The sequence below is a fragment of the Petromyzon marinus genome, chromosome 16, assembly GCF_048934315.1.
Source record: "Petromyzon marinus isolate PM22_M1 ecotype Great Lakes invasive population chromosome 16, UKy_Petmar_22M1.pri1.0, whole genome shotgun sequence".
NCBI lineage: Eukaryota > Metazoa > Chordata > Hyperoartia > Petromyzontiformes > Petromyzontidae > Petromyzon > Petromyzon marinus.
In genome coordinates this window covers 3560447-3584762 of record NC_133682.1, presented here as the reverse complement: position 1 = coordinate 3584762, position 24316 = coordinate 3560447, and the positions used below count along the sequence as shown (strand labels likewise).

At 43.0% G+C, this 24316-nt stretch overlaps 1 long non-coding RNA gene across 2 annotated transcripts; it reads right to left on the bottom strand.

The window, feature by feature from the left end:
* Nucleotides 1-6634: 6634 nt before the first annotated feature.
* Nucleotides 6635-23194, bottom strand: LOC116942775 (uncharacterized). Of its 2 annotated transcripts, XR_012941800.1 has the most exons (5): nucleotides 20564-23194; nucleotides 11213-11313; nucleotides 10402-10480; nucleotides 8158-8215; nucleotides 6635-7413 (listed from the first exon to the last, which is right to left on the bottom strand). It is a non-coding gene; the product is annotated as an uncharacterized LOC116942775 (long non-coding RNA). The 2 variants fall into 2 exon arrangements; XR_012941801.1 differs by lacking the exon at nucleotides 10402-10480 and having other exon boundaries at nucleotides 20564-23191.
* Nucleotides 23195-24316: the final 1122 nt, after the last annotated feature.

Here is a 24316-nt window from a genome sequence, read left to right as displayed (position 1 = left end):
AATGTAAATGCAACACTATCGATGCTTATTTCTGAAGACAAACAAAACATACGTCTATAATGTTGGTGTCGTACCGTATCTGCAATATTGGTGGCACTAATTGCTGTTACAATCGAAGTAAAGGCCAAAGGTGCAGCCCTGCAGTTGCTCACTCACACCGCTGCTGGTGGAAGGGCCTCCATTCGGGATAACCCCATTAGAGGGAGCTCTAGACAGCCCCCTCTCAAGAGGGTATTTTAGTCTACACTTCTAGACCAGTCAAATTTCTTTGAAGAGGCAGCAGTACCCAAACTTTATCACACTGCACATAACCTTCCGATCGACTAACCGTGGTGTACCCTTTTACGTTGCCTGCCTCTCCATGTGCTGTGCGAAATACATCACCTCTTACACATATTTCGCTCTCTTTCAGATAGTGCTATTGATGAATGTGTTGAGTTAGTTTTTTTTTATCATTTATACCTCTGGGTGGACAGAGGCAGGGAGGATTCCCACTGTGTCAAGTGCCACGCAGGGAGATCGAATCGGCGACCTCTGGATTGCAAGTCAAGTGTTACAACCCTTACAACTATGGCAGCATCCCTACGCATTGCAATTATGTTAATCATCGCGAAACCTTCCTGACTCAGGAACTGAACCATGATTATCGTTTTTCTCAATGATCCTATTTTGGGATTTTATCTCAAGACAATTCAAGGGGCGATTCTAGTTTTACAAAGTCACCTCAACAGTTATAGCTTCACTGTGGTCTGCACTGTGAACTCGTCTGAACTGGGTAATTTTGAAAGTGGAAAATAACCCAGTAATTCTGCTTTTATATAGTGCAAAAATCGACATCTTTCTAACTTAAGAATTCCTAAAAGTGCTGAACACAAGAACACATCAAATAACAGTTACACCGTTTTTCGTCTGTAGATTTTGCAAATCGATTTTCAACATTTTACTGAAGGCAGGAATAATAGCTGAGACTTTCAACTCTATACGTGAATTAATTTGTCTACAAAAATGTGTATTTCATTAAACATAGTTCGTGGAATGGTATGCTTTATATAATTAGACTTGATTTGATTTGTGTATTCATAAAACTACATTTCTTCTGTTGTGTAGACACAATGGTAATGCTTTCTTTGCGTACATTTAATGTAATTATATGATTCCTCAATACAACCACAGCTCTTCCCGTACATATTCTGCACACACATGAACATACTGTAAAAATAACAAGTAATGAACACGTTTCTCACGTTATTTTTCGTCTGCAATTCACACTTTTGTAATCTTTGCTGGTTACCCTGTAATGTCAATTATATATCTTTATTTGAATGTAGAGACAAACATGACATCAGGAGGAAAATGAAAATAGTCGGCGAAATAAAAATGCTGAATTAAAAGTTGTTTGCACACCTAGATATGCTGGGTAAGGTGTTTCTTATCAGCAACAAAACAAAGTAATAGCCAACGGACACACTAATATTGGACTACAGCTGAACCTTCAAACCGCTAAGGTTATTAAACTCGACAGTCATTGTGGCAGTGATCATGGCTTGGAATGCCCCCGTATTTATTTTATTTGTATGCCCACAATATATCATTGTTGAAACTTTCAAACAGTCAGTTGACTTCTGCAATGAATGACTACTCTGGGCATCACGGGTGGAAGGATTTCTCACATGATCTATTTGTTGTGCAAAAAGTACAAAAAGGAGATATTTTATATATATGTATTCCATTTCATGAGGAATATTACCATTCAATGTTCTGCTCGCTTATCTTGAGAAAACTCTACCATATGTATTTGTTCAGAATATCTCTAAACAGGGTATGCAATTACGTTGGATGCCATTGTTGTTTTGGGCTCTCGACTTATTTACTTGTGATGCCAGCCACAGACACGACTCAGTCTGAGGATCAGCCAAAAAAATGCCGGAGATTTTTTTTCTTCCCTTTTCTGTCCTAACCCTGTCAAAGAAAAGGGCAGGACATGGAGATACGTGCTCCAAATTTGAGACCATTAAACTAAGCATTGCTTGTATAAAAATAGTTAAGGCAATCGAACATTTTGACAACAGGTCCTTATTGCCCCCTCAGTTATCGTTTATCTCTACCCCCCCCCCGCCCCCTGATCCTCACACCTCACCATCTCAATGTAGAGAGAGCAAGCATCACATTCGTAAATGCATTGCACAGCAACATTTACAACATTATAATTTTTTTCCATCCGATAACTAACTTTTGGAGTATCGAACGATGTCAGTTCGTGAACCGTAACTATACTATCACCTTTGTATGTGCACTAATTATGCGTCGACATATTCAATACATATCTTGGATACATTGTTATTGGATGAAAAGTCATTAACAATAACCCCTCATCTGTCCCGGTTTAAATGCGGATAAATATGAAATGCAAAGCAGCCGAATAAATATTTCAACAAGGTTTCAATGATTGTATTTTTTAAAACCTAATTACTCTAAGAGCATAGGATTTGCTCATTACTGCAAAGCACTAATGCCAAATTTCACTTCTCTTTGAGAAATTGCATTTTTTCACACTGCTCTTGAGACCGTGCATGTTTGAGCAAACCAGGTACAATCAGTAATGTTTAATATTACACAGAGTCCTTTGCTATCATTAATGAATAACTACAATTGTAATCGTGATATAACATCCCTTTAACGATGTGAAAACCCTCTCCCTTCACGTTATATCTGAAACCCCATTTTAACACCTGCAAAAGAACAGTCAAAGGGCTGTCACTTTAAACGGTCCAATGGTGGATTTCAGGTATTGAAAAGGAACACATTCCAACAGCGAGCATTAATAATTGTGAATGATAATTGCGCTTATATTTTAAAACGCACAAAGTTCTGCCATTCCACCGTTATGAAACCGGTGACGTTTTAAGTGTAATTTAGACTCCTCCTTTGTTGGATGGAGCTACACACACACACGTGACGTTGTGCTTGCTGCATTTTACTTTAGTTACATCAGGTGCAGAATAAGATACATTATCTGAACCAAAGATACAAAAAATGCTGGTATACTGACTTGTCTATTGAATGTTCAGTGGCCAAGAATTTAGATTTTTTTTGAATGAATGGATGAATCAAAATGAGCAGTGATCGTGGCCAAGCCAGGAGGGGCAAAATTCATTTTAAATTCCTCACTTTCTTCTTAGAGATAACGCAACGACACATTTCCCCTGCGCGTGGCTCTTTTAATCTCTTTGCTGTCATGGCAAGGTCTGTGCGATCAGCACCCACAGCTCTGATCACAGCCAGGACCCGTTTGGGATAGAGCTGTTGCTGACCTGAAAACCCAGCTGGCCGATGGCAAATTATTAAGGTCGTCCTCCAGCACACCTCAGCTTTAAAATAGCTAAACACACCGTTTGTGCTCTCAGTTCTCTTTTGGTTCATCGTGAACCTGCATTACCTCAATGCTTTCTGCAGGTTTCAGTAGGCTACCAGTAAGACCATTTCAATCCATTGAATGGTATGGAGTTGCTTTTTTATATTTTCAAGGAGAGCTGTCCAATATTGTTTTACAGATATATGCAGTACAAAACAAAATTGCGTTGTGTTCATAATAATACAATTGTGTGCGTACAGTGAACTTCTTGTGCACCGTACGTAGCCAACCGTGCTTATCGGAGGTGTCTTAAATGAGAGCCTATCAATATCGAATGGATTCTAAATACATTGATAGACATATAGGGTTGTAAAAACAGATACACGTAATGGGAGGTGAATGTTTTACAACATTAGGTGAAACGTAGACTGCATATTGAATGATCCTCATGACCGTAATCTTCACTGTAGTTCTTAGCCATGCTGCAGTCAAGCGCCGTGTTAATTCGCACGTGCGGCAAAAGAACGGGGCTCTTGCAGTAACCAAAACGTATATGAGCGACACAACACGGCAAAACAAAAGCCCCCCCCCCCTCACAGGAACGGCTCATCACTATGCAGCGCCCCATTTTATTATAGATTCGGTAATACAGTTACGCGATAACGCACATACACAAAAAAAAACCCGTGAAAGATTTCTGCTCTGCACCACCCAATCATGGGTGACCCGTGCATATGGTGTTGAAATGGTGGCAGATGTATCCGGCATTCATAATGAGGGGTAATAGATGGCTCTGGTGACCTTGCATTGCAGACACACAAGGGCTGCGTATTTTCCCTACGGAATGCTTTCTTGTTCTTCTCTTTTTCCTTTTTTTTTAGCACAACACACATTTTTTTTTGTTTTGCGCTATTATTCTCGTGGGGTTATTTATTTATTTTTGAAAACACTGCCTCTGCGGTGGTCGAGAGAATTTGCATTATTGGTTCTTATTTTTAAAGTAATTCCGCAGGTTTCTTTTTGTTTAATATACTACTATTGTTATTATTTTAGTTTACCGGGGTTTTGTGTGGCTTTACCGGCTGGTCCATCAATCACATTGCCTAATAAACCCGCTAATCTGGTGAGCTGATGTTTTTTTCTTCACATTGCTGCGAGTGCCTTAACCCCTAGCGTCAATATCCTATGCCAGACAGCAACTGGCCGCTTAAGCCAAAAGTAATTGAGTGTTTGGCGAGAGCAGATGGTAGTATAGCGGATAATGTGCAATAATGTGCAAACCACCGCTTTGTATAACACCTACAGCCTTTGCCTATATTGCAAGAGCCGTTTACTGAGATAAAATAGAAATTCATTACATATATAGCACGGTAAAGCATGCCTTTAAGTTACTGCTATAGTCACTTTTTCCTACATATAGCTTTTCTATGCCATACTATATATAGAGAATATATACTAGCTGTAACATTTATATATATAAGTATGGATAATAATAACAATCATTTTCAGCGCACTGTCAATCCACTGTCAGATGAAATACTCCCCCATGCTCCATTCACATCGAATGTAGCCAAACGTGCGAATTGTGAGTGCGGTGAAAGAACAGCAAACTAAATACAAAATGCACTTCTAAAAAAAAAATAGCTTTCAATCGAGATGATTTAAAAGTGCACAGCTCCAGTGGTTTCCCAATATCGAAAGGAAGAACGTTCCAGACGGCCGTAGAAGCGCATCTGAAAGCGCGCGATGCTGTGGGTCATAAGGATTGTTTTATCATACTTCACCACTTCTGGCCAGTGCAGGTTGGTGAAGTGGGGGGCGGGGCAGGAGGGGGATGGGGGCAAGACTGGTCCAGGTTATCCCTCGCTACTGCACCGCTACTTCCCCATAATCATTATACAGGGTGTTTAAAAATTATGGACCCGATATGCAATCGATATACTGTATCTCTGCAACCACGAACCGGCCATGAATGAAACTCAAACTGTTACCACTTGAAAGGGCGGGGCATAGAGTTTTAAATGATTACCGCTAGATGCCTCTCCCAGCGCACAAACAGCCCCTAGTCTCAGTTATTCGCAAGATGGTCACGCCGCAACACAAGGGGCGTTTTGCGTTCTGCAGTTCAGCAAGACTGAATCCGTAATTGCGTTGCAGCGTGCGTTTCAACGACGTTTTGGCATTGATCCGCCAATGTCAAAGAGCATTCGTCGTTGGTACCGACAATTGGAGGAAACGAGCTGCTGTTTATGTAAGGGGAAGAGCACAGGGCGACCACGCACCTCAAGAGGAAAACGTGAGAAGAGAGGCGTTTGGGACGAATTAAACAATCGTCTCGATGTTGTCCGTACAGCAGGTGGAGGGCACATAGAGCATTTATAAAATAGTTAGTTAAACTGGATAACTCTGAGCCGTTTGTAACTTTTTGTGTAATTGTAAATTGTTGCCATCGTGAAATATACTGCTTTGAAATTGGGTCCATTTTTTTAAACAGCCTGAATATTTTAATATATAACGTTCCTAGCATTTCATGCATCATATTCAATGGTTTCCAGGCTTTAATTGTTAATATATTTACAATGTCCCATTATTCCATATATATCTCATGATCATGAAATGCAAGACAATATAATTATCATAATAGGTTTTTCCCCTTTCATTATCATCATCATCATATTTTGGTAGTGGCAAAGGAGATCCCATGAAATATAATTATCGTCAAAGGGGTGAGTGATTAGTCTTTGAAACAATTTCTACGCGTAAAATATATGACAGTACCTTATAGACACCTGCGCACATACGTACACGGGCAGGCCAACAGTGAAAGCGTCTAAATGTAGCGAGTGATGAACACAATACGAAGAAAAATACCAGTCCGCCGGGCGTCGAAGGGACACTGCGATTGTTCGACTCCATATATTCTACTCCACTTTCTCCTCCACCTTGTTCGCGTCCTTGCTCACGTTGCTGCCGGCACACGCTGCCCACGGCCACAATTATTGAATCACAGCACCTTGGCCACGGCACGGATGGTCACCGGCTTAACTTGAAGCGGACGCATGCAGCAGTTTTGGCGTATCCGAGCGTGCGCCTTACACTAAGTGCAAGTCAGTTGGAGGGCACGCCGTCTTATGCATTGGGGTTTTATATGGCCAGTCAGTGGTGGTGGCCACAACACAGCAAACCCAGGCTGTTGATTGATCATATTTCACTCGGAGCTTGTTCCCGAACATTTTGATACAGCTTTTACGTATTCCGCGGTCAGGAAACAAAAATCTCATCTGGCGTGAAACCTTTTATTGTTTTCTGAATCGCTTTCATTTGATTTGTTGTGACTTTTCCACAGGACGAACAAAATGTAAAGCAAGACACACGGTGGTTTAAATTTCCTGGTCACAGTTGAGTTTTAAAAATAAACGCTGGACGATGCATTTAATCATTCTTTTTTTCAAGTTCACTTACTCCGTAAATGTATTTTTGCAGGTCGCAAGCATTAAACCACAGCGTTGTATGAAATTGTAATATGCAGCTTCTAAACTCATGATAACAGAGTTTCACTACAACCCTCTGAGACGTGAGAAAAATGATAAAGTAATGAGTTATGCTTCACTTACTTGTACTTACAACAGGCTTACTAAATACCCAAATGCATAAATAATATATGAAACCAAAGTTAATAATAATAATACAATTTAGGGCTTTTTGGCACTTCACCTCTTTGAGTTAAGCGTTAGTGAATAGAGATCTAATTTGTATTTAAAACTATTCATATTCATATTTATTTAAACAACGTGATAAATAATGCCGATTAGTGTTTGTCTTATATTCAGCAATAACTGCGTACAAATATAAATAAAATAAACACTTATCATTCCAATGTGTTTTGTTCAACATAAATATTCTCACAAAATTAAATTAGTTTTTTTATTAAGGCTAAATACATCTGTTGTCATGGCAATACATCTCACAAGCACAGGGCAATGTGAACGCGTGCGCACGCCAATAACACGCGTACACTGTCCAGCTTCGCGTGTTGCACGGGCGCCTGTCATTCAACACTCCTGAATGAAACACACACACACACAAAGCCATTAAGAGGATGCTACCTGCTGACCCCCTCGTTATCAGAAAACGAATTGTTCAGTAGAAAATGTGACTGGAGACCGTGACATTCATTTTCTCTTTCTTTATGCATACATATCCCGCAAATGTAGCACGTTTTCATTTGCACAAGCAGACGTATTTGTTACTTGAAAAAAAAACTTTATAATTCGAGATAATCAGAAACAGGTGAAAATGAGCTTTTATTTTGAGATATGGACTTTTGTTGCTATTACTTTTATCGTTGTTAATTATGAACACACAATAGCGTCGTTGATTTTGAATGGTATTTTCTTTGTCCAGCACATTCCCGTTTGGGATTTTTCAACAATTGTTTACACACAAAAAGAAACCGTGTTTTGCTTTCCTCACTCCCTCCGCTCAAAAATATGCGCAGACCTACCCCTAGCATTTAGCTGAAATGATAAACGATTTGCATTTGGCAGAATGCAACCGAAAGGAATAGCTCGTCTTAGCAGGCAGCTCATGTTTGATGGCTAATTAGGTAGACGTTTGTGGTTGCCGCTGCAAAATGTAAACAAGCAGCAAGTAGGGCTAATTAAAGATGGCGAATGGATATTTGCTTGCGTGGACCCATGTGCACCAAACCACTAAATGATTGAAAGGAGCCAATGCAAACACAATGCTGTTCCCACAGGGGCCATGGATTAAGCAAGAGGCAAGCACTTCAGGTCACACCTTACCATTCTGTGTTCCATTCCTTTCACTGTTTGCCATTTTTGCCATATCTCACGAAGCATTCTGGTAACAAACGCGTCATGCATGATAGCATTATATATTTAGATGCAAAATCATTATATAATGCTCTTATATAAACCAACAAAAACTGTATTGGAAAATAATATTGTAATATCATTATATGCTTCTTATGTAACTGACAAACACGTTGACAAACATTATATCATGCTAGATCACAACATTAAATATTAAAAAACATACATGGAAGGTGCATGGCTCGAAAGCAATGTGCATCAACGAATCATATTCAATATACAGTAATGCTATCCAATTAGCATCAGATAAAGTGCATATAATATTCTTTGGCTCTTTCGGTAAAGTCACAACGTTTTAAGTCAAAGTGCATATTTTTCCATCTAAAAAAGCTGCCGCGTGCCAAGATAAGTTTATCAACATCTTTCTGTCGTGCTCCTCAATCGATAACTTACGTAGCGCATAAAAGCAGTTAGCCTGATGATAACCTCACAGATAATATCTATAATGCCCCAACTTCGGCGCCGACTTTCTTGTTATTAGGAGGGCAGAAGGTGCAGTCGACGGGGGGGGGGGGGTGGTTGGAAGCACTGATTCATTTATCAGTGGTCCCATCAGCCGAGTGCTGATCGACTGAACCACGCCGACCCTGCCGTAGAGGAACGTGCTCCACGACCGCCACATCGCATTGCCCATCCAAGGATTTCCTGCCATCGAACGGGCCCGCCCGAAGATGGGTCCATTACTCACGCTCCTATCCATCGCGCTATCGGTCATCGGCCGCATCGACCGACGGATCAAGAACCCCTGCGGGCACAGACATTGAGCGCACTGCGACCAACGGCGTGGTTCTGCCGCCGTCGCCGCCACCACCACCACGTGCCGTCCCCGCTTTGTAGCCGACCATTCATCCGCGCACCAGGGCCAATGGAGCGTCCATCACCGGCCAGTGTGTTATTTTGTGTGTGTGTGTGTTTGTTTTTGAATCGGCGCGCGCCCTCAACTTTGCGTTGTCTGGAATTTTTTTTTTAATATTTCGGCCCTGCTCATTTACGCAACGGCTGATGCCGTGGGTGTCGATGGTTTCGCGCAAGTGGACTCGCGATCCAGAGGTTGTCGGTTACATTCCGTCTCTTGGCGGCTGAGAAACGATGGTTCAACGTTCTTAAATATTCGCCACCCCCCCCTCACCCCACGAGCGGTATGAATGGGGGTATAGTGTGATGACTATTTGGCTCGAGTCGAAGGCGAGGTCAAATACCCTCTAGAGGGGGGGCTCTCTAGATCTCCCTCTAGTGGGAGGCCCTTGCACAGCAGTGGATAGCGCAATAAGCTTCAGAGGCGCAATTTTACCTCTCGTAGATCACCGCCCACAACTGTCAAATCTGCAAATAAAGATTTAAATAAAATATCATAGAATAATACCGCAGGCTGAAAAGCAATGAGTTTGAAACATTATTTTTGATGAGCTTTCCCGCATTTACATATGTGACTTTTTCTGGCATTAGCCAAGCAAGCTAAAAGGCCCCATAGTTTGGATGTAGGTACTCCACAGGCTTTCCAGCAGTGAACATTGGTTGACTATACTGTGCTGACGCACCCTACATATATTTAAGCCGGTCCACAGTTAATTATAACTGCATCACTGCTGCTATCACTTGGTCACATTTGCTCGAATGTTATTTTGATGGTAATCTAACACAAGAGGACCCACAATGCACTGCTTCAGTAAACGCTAATGGTTTATGCAAATGACAAAGGCTGTGTGCTATTAACACGCGCGTGTGTCCTGTTTGAAACCTCCTATAAAAATCTCACACGAGGAACGTGCGAGATTTTTGCATTCTCCATCAAGGTCGGGGTTACATACAGTTGTCTGTGCGCGCCCATAATTCAATTAGCGATGTTGTCGAAAGCACTCCAGCGATCGCAATAACGGTACTATTACTCATTATGAGGCAGATACAATTAAAGGATACATTTTGTGCGGGAATAAATAAATAAATGCGCAGCAGGCTGCGCAGAAGCCAGTGGTAACCGAGTGGAATTTAAAATGTGAGTGTTGGAAAAGATGGGAGGTGGGCGGTGGGTGGGAGTGGTCTCCGGCTTTGTGAAACCCATTCAATAAATAATTCAGAACGGAGCTACCGACAACATTAACTCCATATAAATGCAAAGGCGAGCCCTGGATAATGCTCCATGCACCCGCTCCTCACATTAAGTGACTTGACAAATGCAGCGCTGGGAATGCAGGGCCAGGGATCGCAAGCCGAGGAGCTCCTGGGGACTGTGTCTCTGCATCAAATCAACAAAACAACATTTGCCAGCAGCAGCAGCAGCAACTCCCAAGCAGTGTGCTGTGACCATTTAAAGTGTTCCAAGAAGCGATGTTAAAGGAAAGAGTGTAAAGCGGGACACGTTGCGCGCTCGATGCAATTGTTTTTGATTTATGTAAACCATTGACCATGATGACACAATTTTGCAAGGATCATCAGTCGTCAGCCCCTAGGTGCTCGTTTATTTTTTTGTAATGAAATAAGCCGACGCTTCACCAGCAAAAGAAGAAAAAAAATTGCAATCCGAATTGTACCACCGAATGAATGAACACTGTACAAGTAACAAATTCTTAAAGATATTGTGCAGTGAGAGAATGCGGGGTAGGGTTAAGAGAGGATGCATGCATTAAGGGGCTAAGCATTTGTCATCTGGCTCAATGCGTGATCCCTGGTTTACCACAAAAATCTGCAGCAAATCCCATTGAATAAAACAATATGTATCTTGGCTCGTTCTGATTTCATTTTCCTCATCACCGACACCATTGTGTATGTGGCACTCCGACACATCTCAAAAATCCGGAGTGAACAGCAAAAACAACAAAACCCAAATCTCCCCAGCATTGCAGCAACCTGCGTATCCGTTCCTCATTCAGGTGCGCCTATAACGTGGTCATCACGTGCACGCCAATTGTTTTGCACTTTAAATCAATAATATGCAACGGGGGGTTATTCTACCCAGAGTCACGCATACCTCATTAGATGAGAGCCACCTGCCGCTCCCCAGCTGCACGTTCTACCAGATTCTGTGGTCCCCAGCGGGACCCGCATCGACATGTTGACTCCTCTCGAGCTCTGCAGAGGGACAAGCGACTCGTGCCTTAAATAGCCTCCCGGACGAAAAAGTCTTGCGGGGATTATCTCAGGCCAGATGCCACTTCGGCATCGTGCGCCTGCAGTGGTAGTAATTTGGGCAGTGAAAGTCTGCGTAGGTTCGAACAATGCGTGGAAATTACACTCCGAGCAAACACAAAATGCTTTAGCCCTCGCTGACCCACAGCTTTTTGCTGAAGTGCATCATCTGAATGTCGGCAAAGAGTCATGATTTTGTTTTTTCTTTCGCCAAGGCTGTTTATTCCACTGTAAATGATTTATGCTACACGACAAACATGTTGCATTAAAGCAGATTTATGTGCAAATACGGAGAGTTGTGGAATTGAGGAGCGGGCTTTTTTTAAATGTACACATAGAAATGCAATTTAAATGCATTTGCTATTCAAATATAAATAAGACTCTTTAAGAAGCAGTTTAATTGTGTTGATAATCTAGTGGGAATGTATATACAGAAATTGGTCTGTTTTTAAATCTGTTTCTGATTGTTACATGCCATTTTCACATCGGGATATACATATACATATTCCTCTACAGAAAGCATTTAACGTGTATTAAAACGGTAGCATTTGCACTGATGTAATCTTTTCCTTTATATAAAAAAAACACTTCCTGTAGCCTCATCACCAACCCTCGCTTCTTTAGCGTGAATGTTGTTATCAAGCAACTTGTGCTTGCCACATGTAGCCAGTAATATCACCTTATCTTCCTTGTGTAATGACAGGGTGCCACCTGTCTGCCTGAAGGGGTAATCGCGGTTATGGGCATGTTACGTAATGTCTAATTATGAGGGGGGCGTGTCTGGAGTGAAGATGAAAGGTAGAGTCAGTCGGGAAGCTCCCGGAACCTGCTCGAAGGTTCTGGAAGGGGGCGTGGCCGGAGGCGGGGCTTGGCCTCGCCAGGATATATATAAGGAGGACCGAACCAGAGGTTCGGTGCTGTTGCGGGTCCTGGCTGCGTCGCTGCTCGCTGTCATCTCTCTTCGTCGTCCGGCCACGTGGCCGATCTTCTGCAAGGCTCTCATCATCGCTGCGCTAGTCAGACAGTTGTGTAGTTGGACGCCGACGATGGGGTTGTGGAGAAGGGTCGGCTATGTGTAGCTACGTAGAACGTTGCATAGATGTATCGCCCAGTGTTGTGCTTAAAGTGTGAGAATAAATAAGAAGCCTTCTACACGATGTGTCTCAGAAGTCGCTCACTACACTTGCGTAAACAATAACGTTTTATAATTCCGGCTCATATGGCTGAATTGAAGACAATCAAACTTATTGGTATGGTGCAGGTCTCGGATGTTTTTTTATGGTTGAAAAAAAAGTATTCTTCGACACGATGTTCCAAACATCTGCGTCGTGCTGGGATTTTCTCAAGTTCCTGAAGAGGCTCCCAGCACACGGAGCGAAACGTCGGACATCACACTGATCGGTACAACCCACAGAAACACAATCAGGAGAGTCCTACAGTTACAACCGTGAACAGCTATGCAGTTGCATTAACCCTGTTGTCGTTTGTGTTTGCATTTGGTCTTGTGTGTGTCATTTGTTGGTGAAATTAAAGTCAAAACATTAATTAGGACTTAATGAAACTCTCCAGGTGTGCATATAACAAGTCCGTGATGACATTGCCCATGACGAGATTACATTTCAGCGGAAAGCAGTTTTTGAAAATGTAGTTTCAAGAATTGCTAATGTTTGTTTTACAGGGCTTTAATCATAGCAGCAGTGATATGTATGCAGGAGTGGTTGGCTCGGTTGCTCCATGTTGGAATTACGGATGAGGACCCCCCAGGTCACCTTTTTGCAGTGGTAATGCACGCCAGGGCATCGTTTGGACGCCCTCTTCAGCTGCAGGTTTTGCTGATGGCTGCGACCACTCCTGCATGTATAAGTTGTGAATAATAATAGAACCTCCTACCATCCTTATCCTTTTCCTCCGCCAAGTTAAGGCCATGCATGCCCTAGGCTCATGGGAACCCAATTGCAAGGGTCTGCGCTCGTAATGCAATTCACAAGAATCATAGTGATTGGGGTTCAGGATTCCAAGGCCGGTCTCCTACTTCCATTGTTTACATACTGTATATCATTCGATCCCATTGAACTGCGCTAAAGAGGTTAGCTGCATTAAGCCACATGCAGCTTGTTTGCAAGCAAGGTCCTGTTTGTTTTATTGAGTGCATTTTTTACGTGTTACCCCCACTGCGCTACGTGCAGATTGTTTACATGCGGTCTTATGCAACCCTTTAAATGTTGAATGCCTTCGCAGTGGGGAGGAAGCCGCGGTGCAATGTTTAGCACAGCGGACTTCCAGAAGTCGCCGTTTCGATTCGATCTCTTGGTTCGGCAGTTGAGCGATGGGGACGTTTCTTAAAGCCCCTTCCCCCACAGGAGTAAAATAATAGGTAGACCACAATTAATCTACTGGCAGCTCGTGTGCGGTGGGATAAAGTGTGGTAAATTACTCCTACTTCTTCCAAGACGTCTGATTAGTGTGGAATAGTCCAGTTTACCATGGGAGTCCAGTTTACCATGGGAGTCCAGTTTAACATGGGAGTCCAGTTTACCATGGGAGTCCAGTTTACCATGGGAGTCCAGTTTACCATGGGAGTCCAGTTTACCATGGGAGTCCAGTTTTTTTACCATGGGCAGGGGTCGGCAACCGGCGGCTCCAGAACCGCATGCCGTTGGCTCTTTAAGGACTTGCTTCGTGACTGTTACTTAATAAGCGTCGCTTTGTATTCACATTAACATGCACTGCAGCTATTGAAATATGACGGAGTTTTTATTTATTGATTAACGAATTCGAAAACAATGGCTCTTCTTGTTGTTTTGTTTGCCGATCCTCGCAGGCTCATATTCCAGCAAGGGTGTGAACAAGAAAATGCAGGGCTGCGCCCTAACCACCTTTTTTTCAATCAACAACGGCTGCAGCGGTAACTTTTTTTTGGGGCGAATTTGGGTAACGCCAGTGTGTGTGTGTGAGTACACTCGGAGGGTGGCGTTTGTGCACAGACTGCCCTATATGACATCATAACAATAATCTGGACCACTGGACGGGTTCCGCGGGATTGGAAGGATGCCCTGGCGGTCCCCCTCCTTAAGAAGAGGGACCGCACAGACTAACAACTACAGGGGCATCCCACTCCTCAGTGTGCCGGGAAAGGTCCTGGCAAGGATTATTCAACATCGCCTTGCCAGGCACGCTGAGGAGAGGCTTGCCGAGCCCCAATGCGGTTTCAGGAAAGGGTGGTCCTGCACAGATGCCATATTTTCTGTCCATCTGCTACAGCAGAGGTGTAGGGAATTCCAACAAGATCTACATCTCTGCTTTATTGATCTGGTCAAGGCCTATGATACCATCAGTAGGCCTGGGCTCTGGGTTGTTCTTCGTGCTTTTGGAGTCCCTGACCCTTTGCTCACGATCATTAAGGACCTTCATGATGGTGAGCGGGCCCAGGTAAAACTACGTGGCCGGGAGTCAGAGCCATTCCCTGTACACCTTGGGGTGCGACAGGGATGTCATCTGGCTCCCACATTATTTAACATCTATTTTGACCACGTAGTTCGTGAAGCCTTCAATAGCTGTAGGGGGGAATCTCCATTTGGTACAGATATAATGGGAGGCTGATCGATGCCCGGGTGCGGTCAAGGGATGGCTCCCCATTGCTCAACCACGTTATGTATGCCGATGATTTGGTAATAGCTGCTCATTCAGAGGAGGAGTTGGAGACGCTGCTGCTGAGACTGGAGCATGCCACTAAGAGATGGGGCCTTACCCACCAAAACTAAGCACCTGCCTGGGTGTTTTGTACCATCGGACACTCCACCCCCACAACTCCCAATCGGTGATGGGGTAGTTGGAGAGAGTGGAGAGTTTCCCATACCTGGGCAGTGTGCTTATGACCAGCTCCAGTTTAACAGCAGAGGTCTCACTCCAAATCAGTCGAGCGGCAATATCTTTTCATTGGTTGCGTAACGCTGTGTGGAAGCTACCTGGTCTGTCGCTCCGCACTAAGCTTCAGGTCTTCTTGGCCACGGTCATTCCCTCCCTTCTCTACGCTTGCGAAACGTGGACCCCCTTAATGGAGCATCTTCGCCAGTTGGAAACATTTAGGCTGGCCTGCCTACGATCCATCCTGGGTTTAACCAGGCTGGATTGTGTGAGCAGCTCACAAATCCTTGAAAGATCTGGGCAAGGTCCCATCGGTGAGCTCCTCCGGGAGGCAAGGCTGCGTTGGCTGGGTCATGTAGCCCGCATGCCCAGCCACCGCATGCCGAAACAGTTTTTGTTCGGCCGGATCGAGGGGGCTAAACGGGCGCGGCACGGGCTAGAGAAGAGATGGAGTGAAGTGGTAAAGGAGGACGTGGAGCTGAGTGGACTTGCCGATGACTGGTACCAGCCGTGTCAAGATCGGCCTCTGTGGAGGAGGCTCGTGAAGGACGCTATTGGGCAGTTGGAGGCAGTCGCCCTCCAAGAACAACAGAGGGCAGAGGAGCGACGCTCACAACAACGAGCGGAGCGCCGGGTGGCTAAAGCACAGCAGGTTGGCACAGTAGGGGGCACAGGTGGTGCATCAGCCAGTCAGCTCAGTCATCTCAGTCAGTCGACCCGTGGCACTTGGGTCTGCCCCGTGACCTCCTGCCAGCGGGCATTCGACACTTCACGTGGCCTCAAGGTACACATGGCCTGGCACAAGCGTCGTCGTTGTGACATCACCACCACTTAGTGGCGAATGGCGGTTGTTGTTGTTGGTCACAATTTGTGCCTCATGCACACCATTTGCACTGTAAAATAATAACAGACAGCCACTGCGAAGAGCTGCATGGTTGCGGGTGCTGTGGGAATCCAATGTTCAAGTAAAATAAAATATGGGCAAACACCCCGAAGCCGGCCCCCGACAAAATGCTGGCGGTGGGACTATGTTGATCGGCTGGCCTGGGAACGCCTGGGAATTCCCCAGGAAGAGCTAGAGTCTGTGTATAGGAGTATATAGTATAGTGTATTGTAGTGCAGTGTCGTAGTGTAGTGTATAGTAGTGTAGTGAATAGTGTAGTAATGTAGTGTATAGTAGCGTACTGTATAGTGTAGTAGTGTATAATAGTGTATCGTGTAGTAGTGTAAAGTAGTATATAGTGTAATAGTGTATAGTGTAGTAGTGCTGGAGTCTGTCGTCAGGGAAAGGGAGGTCTGGACCGCCATACTCAACATGCTGCCGCCGAGACCCTTACCAGGACGAGCGGACTGAGAAACGGTGAACAACGTAAATATGAATAAACAAGTGGAGTGCTCCTTGAGATGCAACTAATAAATGACTTCCAAGGAGTTTATTCACCCTCTCGGCGATTCAATTAAATCACATTTAGCTAATTTGAGCACGAGCACGATAGTACCACAAAACACCAATTACTTTTGAATGAAAATTAATAACGAGTTTTTTTTCGAATTATGATTGCCGTCTTTAAGTCATCAATTACTCTACCAATTATCCTATTGAATTACGTGACCAATTGGATAACACGAAAATATAGTTGGGGGGGGGGGTAAGTTTTGACCTCTGTTTCTACATGTGCCACTGGACGGGAGGTGAGGGGCCCCCGTTTGGTGACACCAGAGGCACCATCGGCCATGACGCGCTGTTGCGCGTGGCCTGTTAAGTGTCCGGGGCTGCCGCTATATTACTAGTTGATCGTTAGTCGATTGACTAATATTTACAGTGCTCATAATAATAATAAAAACAGAACAATAGAATCAACACAAGCACACACTATTTAGTGTGATAATGTTTAAAGTAGGTCGCATGCCTATAAATGGGTATCCATTGTATGGTTTTGAAATGGAACTCGCAGAGCGCGCCAGGCTCTTTTAATTGGTAGAGTAGATGAGCAGTTTTGATTTAAAGCTTTCGTGACTGCAGGGATTCATATTCTTGGTTCTTTCGGTAAAGTCACCACGTATAAGGGAAACAATAAAATAATAAAAATATAAAACAATAAAATTATCACGACGTTTCGACTGCAACACAAGCAGTCATCATCAGGTGTGATAACCACAGCAAGAAATTTTGAAAAAAGCGATGGATATTTTTTACGCTAGCACCACGGAGAGCGATTTGACAGTTTGTTCAGATGAACGAGTCCATCTATGTTCGGAAAAGAGGAGGGGGGAGACGAAAATAAGGGATGCGGTCTGAAAGTCACCTTAAGCGTGATCAATCAATGAAGACCCGAAATGGTTTATCAAATCCTTCCAATGATTGATAAGCCAGAATCCATCTTCTCGGTTGAAATTGTCTCTGTATTTGTATATGTGGATAGCCTCATGAACAAATCTCTCATGGTAGCCAGATGGCTTACAAAGAACCTCTGTCTTGGAAAAGTCAATGTCATGTGAGCCTACTGAATTATAACAGTGATCTGCCACGGCCGAGGTGTTGGTCCTACCGTGTTTTAGGTTTGCTTTGTGTTCACGAATGCGGTCCGAGACATGTCGTTTGGTTTCTCCAATGTAACTACTACCACAGAGGCAACTTAGTTTGAAGACACCAGGGTACTATATGTCCGGAATCACATCTTTTACAGACTGAACCAGATCACGGATTATATGTAATGTGTTGAATCGGACCTGGATCTTGTGTTTATTAAAAATTTTGGAGATCTTTTTTTGTGATCCCCGCAATGTAGGGTAAAGTGATGGTTTTGAAAGGCTCCTCAAGAGGGTCCTTCTTCATGGTTGGAGTGATAGCTTTGCAGATTGTGTAGTCGGAGTAACCATTAGCCTTAAGAGCTTGGTGTACGTGCTTGAGTTCACTGGCTATGTGTTCCTGGTCGGATATGCATTGGGCTCTATGGTGCAGAGTCTTGATGAGGGAATTCTTCTGGGATGGATGGTGGTGGCAATCCGGTTTCAGGTAAGCATCCGTATGGGTAGCTTTCTTGTAGACAGAGTGGCTCATTGAACCATCAGGTCTCTTTTTGTATTATGACATCCAAAAAAGGTAGCAAGATCTGAAATCGCTGCAACCCTCAAAAACGCTAAGATGCCAGCTAGCACCTCAGCAAAGATGAGCGTTTTGAATTATATAAATTTTAAAAAAGGGAAGACATTGTCATCCTCTCATACAACAAGGGCAATGCCAATGTCGTCATGGATAAAATAGAATATAACAAAAGTCAAGAATTACTCAACGATGGCAGCTATACAAAAATAAAAAGAGATACCACGAACAGCCTCGTCATACAAACCAACAATAATTTCTGATTCAACCTCCTTAATTGATCAAACCAAACAGTTTTCGTTGAAACCTTCTGCTGCCACACCCCTTCGTCCCATCGTCTCTACAATCAACTCCCCCACCTACAAACTGGCTCGTTTTCTGTCTGAAATCCTGCAGCCTTTCATTGGAAAAACCACCTGTGCGGTACAAAATTCTACTCACCTGGCATCGACAATCAAGGGTATTTCCCTGTCCCCAGACGACCTGCTTGGTCAGTTTGGATGTAGTTTCCTTATTCACCAAAGTTCCTGTACCTGACACCATCGCAATCATTGAAGACTTGGTTCATCAAGGACTAAACACTGAGGTACCTCCCCTGGTGAGACACTGCTTAAGCAATACATACTTCACTTGGAATGGAACTTTCTACAAACAAACTGAGGGCACCCCAATAGGCTCCCCCTATCTCCGGTTGTAGTCAACATTTTCATGGAGAAATTTGAGACTGACGCCATCCAGACTGCCACTCTACGCCCAACCTTATGGAAGAGGTACGTGGATGACACTTTTGTCATCTGGCCACATGGCCGGCCTGCTCTAGACCAATTCTTCGACCACATCAATTCTATACACCCAGCCATCAGATTTACCATGGAAGTCGAAAAAGATGGCAAGCTACCTTTTTTGGATGTCCTAATAAAAAAGAGACCAGATGGTTCAATGAGCCACTCTTACTACAGGAAAACTACCCATACGGATGCTTACCTGAAACCGGATTCCCACCACCATCCATCCCAGAAGAATTCCCTCATCAAGACTCTGCACCATAGAGCCCAATGCATATCCGACCAGGAACACATAGCCAGTGAACTCAAGCACGTACACCAAGCTCTTAAGGCTAATGGTTACTCCGACTACACAATCCGCAAAGCTATCACTCCAACCATGAAGAAGGACCCTCTTGAGGAGCCTTTCAAAACCATCACTTTACCCTACATTGCGGGGATCACAAAAAAGATCTCCAAAATCTTTAATAAACACAAGATCCAGGTCCAATTTAACACATTACATAAAATCCGTGATCTGGTTCCATCTGTAAATGATGTGATTCCGGACATACATGTACAAACTAAGTTGCCTCTGTGGTAGTAGTTACATTGGAGAAACCAAACGACATGTCTCGGACCGCATTCATGAACACAAAGCAGACCTTAAACACGGTAGGACCAACACCTCGGCCGTGGCAGATCATTGTTATAATTCAGTAGGCTCACATGACATTGACTTCTCCAAGACAGAGGTTCTTTGAAAGCCATCTGGCTACCATGAGAGATTCGTTCATGAGGCTATCCACATATACAAACACAGAGACAATTTCAACCGAGAAGATGGATTCTGGCTTATCAATCATTGGAAGGATTTGACAAACCATTTTGGTTCTTAATTGATTGTTCACGCTTACGGTGGCTTTCAGACCGCATCCAATATTTTCGTCTCCCCCCTCCCTCTTTTCCGAACATAGATGGACTCCTCCATCTGAACAAACTGTCAAATCGCTCTCCGTGGTGCTAATGTTAATAATAACCGCCACTTTTTTCAAATGTTCTTTCTGTGGTTTTAACACCTGATGATGATTGTTTGTGTTGTAGTCGAAATGTCGTTAGAATGTTATTGTTTCATATTTTTCTTATTTTATTGTTTCCCTTATACGCGACTTTTTCTGAAAGAACCAAGAATATAGATGAGCAGTGTCATGGGTGATCAACTGAATTATCCCAATTGTCAGAGCAAATATATGTTCATATTGTAATTTCGATCTCGTTCACATGTAATGCATAACAGCCTTTCGAAGTGACACTTCATTCATTGAACTTGGTTGAAGCAGTCTAGGAGCAGTGCTCTGAATAACCATATATAAGTGTATTGTACTAATTCAGAGACACTAGTAGAAGGCGTTATCCCTCTTGTTAAGTCTGGCTCTCACATCCATAGGTGAGAACTCCATACCGGGTAGGAACAGCCAACATGCTTCCAGACCCACAGCTTGAAGAGGCGAAGACCACGACGACAGCAGGATGGCAAGTTCCATTCCCAATGGCAGCAGTCCCGACTGTGAGTCGGAGCTCGCCTTTTATTCTCCCCAGTGTGGCCAGGCTCCGCCCTCGGCCACGCCCCCTTTTGGATCCCCCAGAAGGCTCCGGGCTTGGCCCACGGGTCAAACTGGTAGAGCGGGCTGCTACCCCTAATTCCATTGTCTACCAATCTCCCAGCGCCACGCGCTACAGTGACTCATTCAATGTCACTACACGAGTATATGTACAGATTAGCCACGTCCAGTACCTAGTACGTATATATACAACTAATTTACAGCCCTTTGTCAACCAACTGCTGAATGAATTATTATTATTCTTTGGTTCGTTCAGTAAGTCAAGTAGATAAAAAAAGATAAACCACTAATGTAGACTTTAGCCTGGTTCTTAATCGGAGTGAGTGTACTGGCAATCTATAATGTAGACTGTAGCCTGGTTATTAAGTTTGGTGAGTGTACTGGTAGTCTATAATGTAGACTGTAGCAATGGTTATTAAGCTGGGTGAGTGTACTGGCAGTCTATAATGTAGACTTTAGCCTGGTTCTTAACCTCGGTGAGTGTACTGGCAGTCTATAATTTAGACTGTAGCCTGGTTTTTAAGCTGGTGAGCGTATTGTGGTTGTTGTTGTTTGACTTGCATCCCACTGGGATTTTTTGCACAGAGCCTTGGTGTACGGTGCTTTTTTTCAGGAATATTTTGCTGTTTTTTCATGGATTTTCTGTTTGCACAGTCACATAGTCACTTTAAGATGTTTTTCTTGTTCGTGTTTTTGTGTTTTTGTTTGTTGTGGATGCACCCGATTCAAGAGCCGAATGGCTCACAGGGCTATACCAAAATATAAACTGAAACTGAAATTGGCAGTCTGTAATGCAGACTGTAGCAATGGTTATTAAACTGAGTGAGCGTACTGGCAGTCTATAATGTAGACTTATTATTGTTTCTTTCACGACGTTTCGATCGCAACACAAGCGGTCGTCATCAGGAAAAAAAGGGGGTAGCCTCTAAAGGCAAACTGCTGAATGAAGGTTTCCCCACAATATGTCGGTCGAAGGGGTTGCTTAACCATATTTCACCATGCCCGTCACTGCGGGTTGATGAAGCATGGAGCCGGGGGGCAGGAACGCTTTAGATATTACTTGGCCCTGGTGCTACAGCTGTTGTCGAGAATCAATCTCGGGTCACTGAATCTACAGCGGAGTGCAGTAACCACCGCTTTGCACTACCCCCTCTGCACAGATATAATACGCGGTATTCATTCACGTTGCGACCCTTGTGCATGTATGTCGGACGCCTTACGGGACCGTACGGGGCCAACCATGCTAATCTCTTCAATAATGTGTCTATGAAAGTAATCTGACGTTCGTAGGTAAATTGGATTTCATTGCATATCCATACGGCATACAAATGGAAATGATCTATAGTGTAATATCTATGGTGTGTCCATATAAACAAAATAAAACAATTGAACACGTTAAGCTTAATGCGTGGAAAACGAACGTTATACAATCTCGATACTTAGTCTTCACAGGAATTATGGCACAGAGATAGGCTCACTAGCCATGAATCTGGAAATTTGATATTCGTTGGTTATTTCGGTAAAGTCAGGTAGATAGAATAATAATAACAACAATTTAAACAAAAACCACGACGTTTCGATCGCAACAAAAGCGGTTGTTTTTATTTTATTTTAATGATTTTGTATTCACTTTGGTTTTTTTTTCTATCTACGTGACGTTACCGAAATAACCAAAGAATATTAATTCCTGCAGTCACGAAAGTTTTTAGACAAAATTTAACTAGAGTCCGAGTCCCAGCCACGATTCCCATGCCACCCCAATTTCACCACCCCACACTGATTCAGCATGGGGAGGCCTTCATCCAGACGTGGATTAACAAAGGGGCGGCACATTTTTGTTAAATTAATTATTGTAACATAGCAATCAACCTTGCCGGTAAATTGATGATGTATGAGTATACTGCACATCGATCATTTGCAGGCATTAGCCCAGGCCTTGGCGGTCCTCAGGATACATAAGCCAGGCAAACCCCATCCTGCCTCGGAATTGTAGTCAATTAATCGACGATAAATTAGGATAAACGAATGTTGTTATGGTCGATTAATTTAGCCCTCTTTAAAATAAATATATATATCCATAGTCCCCTGATATCCTGCATCACGAAGACTGTAAACCCCCAACAAGCCACATGCAGCGTGTCGTGGCTGATGATGCCTAAAGACGTCACTAAGCTCATCACCTCTCATCCAGCAGTACACGTGGGGATAGAGGTGACACTGTAATTTCCACCAAACTATTTTTTCGTGTTATCTGATGAGTCGAGTAATTAGAACTGATAAATCATCGGTAGAGTAGCGACTACTTAAATACTGCAATCAGATATCCTAGCTCTAGTTATTAATTCCATGCAATCATTTTCAACTGTTTCCATGTACAATTAGAATTAATCGTATGAACGCGCCTAGTAATGGTTAATTGATTGTAATTGTATGACATGTTATAATTTCTGCCTGTGAATTGACATTTGCTTTAACTTTAGCAGAACAAGTATCTCGTAGTATTTCTCTAACCTTGAAACTGCACAATGTACAAAAATATCGCCCTTTACCAGCATCAACTTTTGATTTAATGCATCGTCAACTGCCAAGTGAGGCTTCTTAAATAAGTACAAACTTAAAAACGAACCCAAGTTGTGAAAAGAAAAATAGGTTGTGTTTGTTCAACCCTCTCCTGCATGAATTATTAAAATCAAAACCAAATATACATACATATATTGGTGTACATGATTTTATAAGAGAGAGAATCTCCAAAATTAGTATAAAAATTTCATACAAATTCATAGTAAATTTTGATTTAAAGCTTTCGTGACTGCAGTAATTCATATTCTTAGCTCTTTCGGTAAAGTCACGTTGAAGGGAAACAATAAAATAATAAAATATATATAACAATAAAAATTCTCACGACGTTTCGACCATAACACAAACGGTCATCATCAGGTGTGAAAAACAACGTTTTTAAAATAAATAATGGGAACCGACACTTCTTTAAAATGTTTCTTGCCGTTGGGTTTTCACATCTGATGATGACCGTTTGTGTTATGGTCGAAACGTCGTGAGAATTTTTATTGTTTTATATATATTTTATTATTTTATTGTTTCCCTTCAACGTGACTTTACCGAAAGAGCTAAGAATATAAATTCATAGTAGTCATATATATTCGCTTCAGGGCAGTGCTATTGACAAGAGTGTGCTTGTGCACCACTTCCAACGCAATTTGATACCCCACAAAATGAACGTGTAACGTAACGGTGGAAAAAATGTATTCGACAGGGTCAAACACATTTTATCTGAGTACCTTGTGCTTTTATAGGTGGACGCTTTTTTATGGATTCAAAAATTGCCCTCTAGTTTTCAATATCCCGGTTCTAAGGATAGCATCCATCTCTTGTAAACAAAACTCAATTCCATCCCTTTATTGAATATTCTCCTTTCCATCCCCATGTCCAAATCGGCAATGAGAGCTTCGAATATTCTAGATTGTCTATTATCATTGTCTACATTTTCAAAACAACAACTGCAGCATGCCTGATGAGCGTGTTTTACAATACAATCTTCAAATCTACTTTATCTTGGCTTAAACAATCTTATACAC